The following is a 7,512-nucleotide window of genomic DNA, read 5'->3' on the forward strand; positions in this document are numbered from 1 at the left end:
TCACCCCCACACAGGCCAGGGTTACCCGGCGAAAGGCTTCTTCACCTGTGATTCCATGTATGTGGTCTACATGATCAAGTGCCCTTGTGGCCTCGCATATGTGGGAGAGACCACGCAAGCCATACGTGATAGGATATCACAACATAAATCTAACATAAGGTGTAAGAAGAACCATCACCCCCTTCCGTATCATTTTCACAATGCAGGGCATAATCTGGCCCAACTGAGGTTCCAAGTTCTAGAACAAGTGGATATTAACAGAAGGGGACAGAACAGGGTTAAACTGTTAAAGAAACGGGAGGCGTATTGGATTTTTACCCTTCAGACTCTGGAACCTAGGGGACTAAATAGAGATTACGACACCTCCAGTTTTCTGTGATCTATGGACAACTATATGATACCATCATTTTATATGTGATTCCATCATGTTGCATTCATTGTAATTTAACCCTCGCACTGTAATTCATGCTTTGTTGCAGTCTATAGTATTATCCATGTGCTTTCATTAATCTATGTTCTCTTTTTCCTCATAGAACCGCTAGTCCTGCACTTAGTCACTCTTTTTGGGCACCCCGTGCTATCCACGGTATAGTATATCATACTATAGCAGATTACCTATTGCTTTATTTCTTCAGTATGTTCTCTCCTAGCCGCTTTTGTGTATGCCACAATAGCCCACGTTTATTTCCGCACATGACACTACACCCATCCTGGGAACCTTGTTACCATCAGTATTACATCCCTCTTCCTTTTTAATCCAGGAGCTACCATTCCCTCACATACATCAGTTCCTGTGTCTACACACTCATTCCCCTCTGCTACATGGAGCCAGCAGCGTCTGTATCTTTATACAGGCTCACAATACCCTGTGCCTGCACACACCCACTGTGGTCACATGACTGCCCTGACGTGCAGCTGCATGTGATACGCCCCCTCCTAGCTAAATACCCGGAAGTTCTGGCCACACTTGCAGCGTGACTCCCTCAGCGTCTCAGCACGCCACCAGCGCTCCAGGCAACAGAACGGTAAGCACACACACGTGGCGTTTCCCCCCCCAAACGCCCCTCCATTATGTGAGTGCGTTACACTGACCTATCATTGTTTCACCATTTTAGTGCACAGTGTGGGCACATCGTATGCCCAAGCAGCTTAATCTGCTCAGTCACGGTCTCCATTAGTGGTAAGCTTGTCCATCATTATCCTACACTTACCATGTGGTAGATTTCCCTTATAACCTGGGAAATTCTTATTGAATCTCTTTTTGAACATTGCAGCCTCTGAAATTTGCCTCTACATATAGTGTCAGCATACTCATGCATCTGGGTATATGTCCAGATCCTACGCTCCAGGTGATTATTCTCTTGTATCAGCCTATTTAGCATCACAGGACACACAACATGGGCAGCATTCCCATTGTCACCATATTTCCTTGTAATCTTACTTCTCTTGAACGTTGAGATTGCCTCTGTGTTTTATTACTCTGCTTTTGACACTACGTTATCTTCTCCAGATCATGAGATGTGGGCACTATACACCAGAGCACGATTATGGCATTGTTCTTTTAGGCACGTCTCTAGTACGCATCACGATACCTCAGCTTATCTACGTCACCCACTTATATCCATAAGGAGCACATATGTTCGTCTCTCCGTTCCACAATATCCTTTCCATTAGGATCTCAAGTTGGTACTGATGACTCTGTATTTAATGGACGTCACGCTTTGTGTTTTGTCACTCTGGAAACGCTCTGAGCTTGTCTCTCTGGAAACTAGTCTAACAGCTGCAGTCACTGTTATTTCAGCATTTTGACATATATTGCAGTTATTTATGTTTTTTGTCTTATATTGAGTTATGTAATGTGTTTTGACATTGACAGATTGTTATTTTGATCCTTATTTTTATTTTTTTCTATTTTGTATAATCTCTGTATTACATTAGATAAACTTGCTCTGAGGAAGGTCCACAAAGGACCGAAAACGTTTAGCAAGATACGAGCTACAGCTGATCTGTTTGTCCTGATGCAAAATAAATGACTTTATTTTCTACAAGCATTATTGAGTGCCAAGCTTTTTGATACAGTTGATTTAAGGGGCTGGAAACCCTACTTGAGCACCTCTACTCACAAAACTATAGAGTGCCGTGTATCTTGTTCTTGTTAAGGTGTAAGCAGAATTATAGATAGCATAGACAGCTGTGAAATTAATATGTGATAAAATAATGTAGAATTAAAGAAAGCTGGAATAATATATGTGGTTGTGGCAGAGCTAAAAGTTATACATTTGTTTGGCGTGCTATATTAAATCACATCAGTGGTGTATTTTCGGATTTGAAAGTGGCTATTTGGATCTATTTTAAGCTGCAGATATTACAATAGTCTGAACAGATCCTATGTAATCGCCCAACAACTACATATGAAAATCTAATATAGAAAATAAATACTGTAAGTTATGCTGACAGTCTAAAATCTAAATGTGCAATGTCAGCGCTCTGCACAGCCCCTTGTAACAGGCAATGGGATAGCATTTTAATTATTAAGGATCGTTTTTATTACACTCAGCCATGCTGAATGTTGCTGTATATCGGTCTGTAATCCACATATAGTGTATTGTGTCTGATACATACTTTAATAGAATCTTTTAAAACTCATACAATGACTGTCATTTTTCATAATATTGAGAATTATACTATGCTACACTATTAAGCACTGCACTCTGTTTAGATGAGATAACATAACCACAAGCAGAGCATTATGGACTGGCCACTCTGATTCTAAATGTGTAGGGGTCAGCACTTTCTAAAATACATATTACAGAACCAAGTTAATCGCGCAGCAGAGAACAATGCTTCTGTAAAATTTCCAGTAGTGAGACACGCTCTGTATCTACACAGCAGAAGCTATGTAATGATGTATGTTAATTGTACTTGTGATACTATTTGAATTGTGCTGGTGTATGTTCATTGTACTTTTTAATGCTTTTACTTTTTATATTCTGTAAGAATCTTTATATTATTGAAATGTCTTTCAGATGTATTTATTTTGCACACAGTAAAATATCTTTTAAACTTTTACAATATCGTGTCTTTGCTTTTTATAATCGTATAAAACACACCGCTTCTTACTTGCGGTTGTTGTAATATGGCCACATACATAATGTGCCCATATGATGAGACTGGTGTTATAAACCACGTGTAAAAATGAGAATCCTAGGATATAATTATATAAAACGGCATGGTGTGTTGTAAACCACGACTAGGATATAAAATATATAAAATGGCATGGTGTGTTATAAAACATGAATAAAACACAATGCACTGATACTCATAGCAGCATACATATAATATGCAAGTCTAATAGGATATAAAATAAAACAAATTAAGAAAATCTAATATAAAACAAATACGTGAGGATAATATCAAACTGTATCAAACTATATCAAAAGGGGAAGTCAGCCAAGGAGGGACAGCTGGCTACCAGCTGTCAGACAGGGGAGGGGTTACACACTTTGATACACTTTGATAGGGGGCGGGGCACCTGTCAGATTGAGTTTGACGAAACCACGCTCTGCTACACTACTCATAGTATATTGCCCAGTCACGTAGAATATTGGCCAGTCACGTAGTATATTGCCCAGCCACATAGTATATAGCAGAGCTATGTAGTATATTTCCCAGTCACGTAGTATATTGCCCAGCCCACGTAGTATATTGCCCAGCCACATAGTATATTGCACAGTGACGGAGTATACAGCACAGAGCCATGTAGTATAGAGACTTAAAAAAAACCAAAAATATATACTCACCTTCCGAAGGCCCGTTGAAGTCCTGCTATACTCACCATCCGCCGCCTTTCCCGCTCCTCGTGACCCTCACCGGACCACTTCATTGCAAGGGTCAGCTTCCAGTGCAGGGCAGGTGTGAGCAGGACCTATGATGACATCGCGGTCACATGACCGTGACATCACAGCAGGTCCTTGTCGCACACCAGCCCTGGGACCGGAAGCTGCTACTTGCAATGGAGTGGTCCCGGGAGCGTGGCGAGGAGCGGGAAAGGAGGCGGATGGTGAGTATAGCAGGTTTTTTTTAATTATTATTTTTAACATGACATATTTTTACTATTGATGCTGCATAGGCAGCATCAATAGTAAATAGTTGGGGACACACAGGGTTAAAAGCAGCGGTAACGGAGTGTGTTACACCGCGGGCCGTTACTGCTGCCATTAACCCTGTGTGAGCGGTGAGTGGAGGGGATTATGGAGCGGGCCCTACCGGTTCATCCTATGTTCCAGCCGTACCCACCTGCCTACCAGAGAGCCAGCCGTGTCCGCCTGCCCACCAGTGTCTGTTGTACCAGTCTGCCTGCCTGTGTCCCAGCCGTGCCCGCCTGTCAGCCAGAGTGCCAGCAGTGCCCGCTCCGTTCCTTAGTGGGATCAGCAGCCACAGCCAGACATCACCCTGGAGTGGCACCTGGTAGTTTCCTATTGCACAAGTCTGACCTCACCATCAGAGGCTCCAGCGAACACCTAGGAAGCTACTTAGTTACGCCCCTTCCAGGGAAGTTTGGTCTGTGGTCCAGTGGGGCCACACCCCTGTATACCCGCGCCAACCAGTCTGGGCGCGTGCGTGACAGTTTGCACAGGCCATGGTCCCCGCTGAGTCCCATGTGCCTTCGCTCTCGGAGCAAGATGAACTCTCTTCTTGCCAGTATTGGCCTCCCAGGAAAATGTTTACCCAGTCTGAAAGCCAGTCCTTCACTGCTCCATCCCCTATTGTCATCTCTAATGAGCTGTTTGATCGACTTCAAGCCTGTGCTCCTAATGACGAATCCAAGCCAGCAGATCCTCCATGCTACTATGGGGACCCGAAGCAATGTCGTGTGTTCCTGGAGCGGTGCTTGCGTTATTTCAAGTGGCATGCTACCCAATTCCCCACTGACTGGTTGAAAGTAGGTTTCTTAATGGCCTACCTTAGAGGAGATGCTTTGATGTGGTGCGACCCCCTTTGGGAAGCAGGGGACCCCATCATCTCGAATCTGCCGGCCTTCCTGGTGGCCTTCTGTAAAGCCTTCGATGAGCCAAGTACTGCATCTCCTGAAAAGTCTTCCCCTTCAAGCTCACAGAGACGGTCCAGACGAAAGAAACCTGTAGGTAAACCGTCACTTCCGTCCATGACCGTCCAAGACTCATCTGTTCCACAACCCGCCAAAACGGCCACCCGAGCAAGATCCAAGAGGTCTAATAAGAGGGGTCTGGCAAATCTGCAGCCTGAATCTGGTGCTGAGATTGAAATACGGTATCCCTGTGGTTGTAAAGAACATTCAGATGGTCTTTGTCCTGTGAAGCTTGTACTCCAAAACCCTGGGCCAGTAGGAGAGGCTGCCCCTGGCGAGAGTACTTCCTCTCCATCAAAGTTAATGACTGTTTCTCTGCCTTCTGGGAGCTTTGGTGTGTTTAAGCCACCTATCATTCGGAGTCCGTGTATGGTCTCTGTTCTACAGCTCCAAAACCCGGTGTGGGCGTTGCCTGATAATGGCCGAGCCCTGCTAAAGAGCAGTCTAGTCCTGCAAGGACAACTACAGCTCCAAGTTGGAGCCTTATACACGAAGTTTGTTTTCCGTATGCTGTCTGTTATGCCCATGGGTCATTCTGAGCCAAGGACTCTACCACCCGCTCTGGTCAAGAGTTCCAGTAAAGTGCTTCGTTTGAACTTACCCAGTCTTGAGAAGTGTCTGGTTCCCATGCATCAAAGACTCTCAGCAGTGTCCTCTTCAGCTGGTCTGCTAGTCGTCGAGTCAAGGTGTGCTGACGTCACCGAAGATGGGGAAACGGTGACGATGTCTCCACACATCTCCAATGACTATACCAGTAAACAGTTAGTCGTCGAGTCAAGGTGTGCTGACGTCACTGAAGATGGGGAAACGGTGACTATCTCTCCACACATCTCCCACGACTATTCCTGTAATCCGTTCCTAGGAACATCCCCGCCGTTTGGATGACTTCTTCTGGATAACGGGTAGAGGATGGTTCCTATGTGGATAACTTCAGCATCCTTGTGGCCGGCTGGTGAAGATTTCAAAACAGAAGTTTGTTCACCTCAATTTTTCTCTGACCCGGTGGAGCTGTTGTTCTCCACTCTCATCTCTAATGACTATTCTTGTGTTCCGTACCTAAGAACATCTCTGCTACCTGTCGGGCAAAAGTTGAATCCTATGAGAAGGCTTCCTGTTTCCGTGTGTCCGGCTGGTGAAGATGTTAAGACAGCAGCATTCAATTCCCTGTTACCTGTCTACCTGAAGGAGGTGGTCCAGCTCATTGTGGAAGCTAACCCTGTTGAGCACCAAGAGACTTTGTTTTATGTGATTCCTGGTGACCCGCCTGCCTTTTTCTACCCTGAAGATGTCATGTTGGCCTGGACTATGTGTGCTCCTATCCTTCTTCTACAAGTTATTCTGGCAGGCTTGAAGAAGAGGGGCCGTAAAGGGGGGGTACTGTAACAACTCTGCTGGCATCACGGCGTGGCCTCACATCTCTCACACAATCTTACCCACTGCTCCAGGCCATGATGTGGTTTCTGTTTCATGCCAGCTCCATGTTCTGTGTCTCTGCCCTGTGCATGCTTCTTGGCTATGTGTATAGGGGGCCGGCGCCTGAACTCTCTGGTTCTTATAGGAATCAGGTGCATCTGTCTAATCAGTTCCTGACCAATTACAAAGAGGCCTCCTGTATATAGTGCAGCTCCACCCTGTGGTCTGGGCCTGTGCAACTTACTCCCTCAGTCAGTTCTTAGCTGCTGAGGTGCCAGGTCCTGTCTCGGTTACTCTCTCTTGTCTGCCACCCAGGGGGGCATTGTACCCTGGTCTGAGTCTTGTATAGCCACCCAGTGGGGCTTCGTACCCTGGCCTATGTCTGCCTCCCAGAGGGGCATCGTACCCTGGCTTGTGTCTATGTCTCTGTGTCTTGTCTCGTTCCTAACTCTGTCTTAGTCTAGTCCTATTCCAGTGTCTGTTTATATCTCTGTCTTGGTTTGCTTTTCTGCTGTGCATTCTCTGTGTCTTTCTTTGCTCTGCACTCTGTGGCTTCGCTCTGCTCTTTGCGGTTCTACCTGGCTCCGCTCTTTGCGGTTCTACCTGGCTCTGCTCTTTGCGGTTCTACCTGGCTCCGCCTCCTGCATTTCTGCACTTGGCTCCGTCTCCGCTCTTGGCTCCGTCTCCGCTCTTGGCTCCGCCTCCAGCGTCTCCGCTCTTGGCTCCGCCTCCAGCGTGTCCACTCTTGGCTCCGCCTCCAGCGTGTCCGCTCTTGGCTCCGCCTCCAGTGTGTCCGCTCTTGGCTCCGCCTCCAGCGTGTCCGCTCTTGGCTCCGCCTCCAGCGTGTCCGCTCTTGGCTCCGCCTCCAGCGTGTCCGCTCTTGGCTCTGCCTTCTCCTTCTCTTCTCTTAGTTCCACCTTCTACTCGTACTCAGCCTCCTGCATTTCTGTTCTTGGTTCTAGCTCTTGTGCTTTCGCTCTGCATCTGCTCTT

General features: G+C 46.3%; 1 long non-coding RNA gene across 1 annotated transcript; it reads left to right on the forward strand.

The window, feature by feature from the left end:
• Nucleotides 1-944: 944 nt before the first annotated feature.
• LOC138667681 (uncharacterized) lies at nucleotides 945-2,051 on the forward strand. The gene is made up of 4 exons (XR_011318885.1): nucleotides 945-1,025; nucleotides 1,116-1,180; nucleotides 1,275-1,349; nucleotides 1,511-2,051. It is a non-coding gene; the product is annotated as an uncharacterized lncRNA (long non-coding RNA).
• The last annotated feature ends 5,461 nt before the right edge of the window (nucleotides 2,052-7,512 follow it).

The sequence above is a fragment of the Ranitomeya imitator genome, chromosome 2, assembly GCF_032444005.1.
Source record: "Ranitomeya imitator isolate aRanImi1 chromosome 2, aRanImi1.pri, whole genome shotgun sequence".
NCBI lineage: Eukaryota > Metazoa > Chordata > Amphibia > Anura > Dendrobatidae > Ranitomeya > Ranitomeya imitator.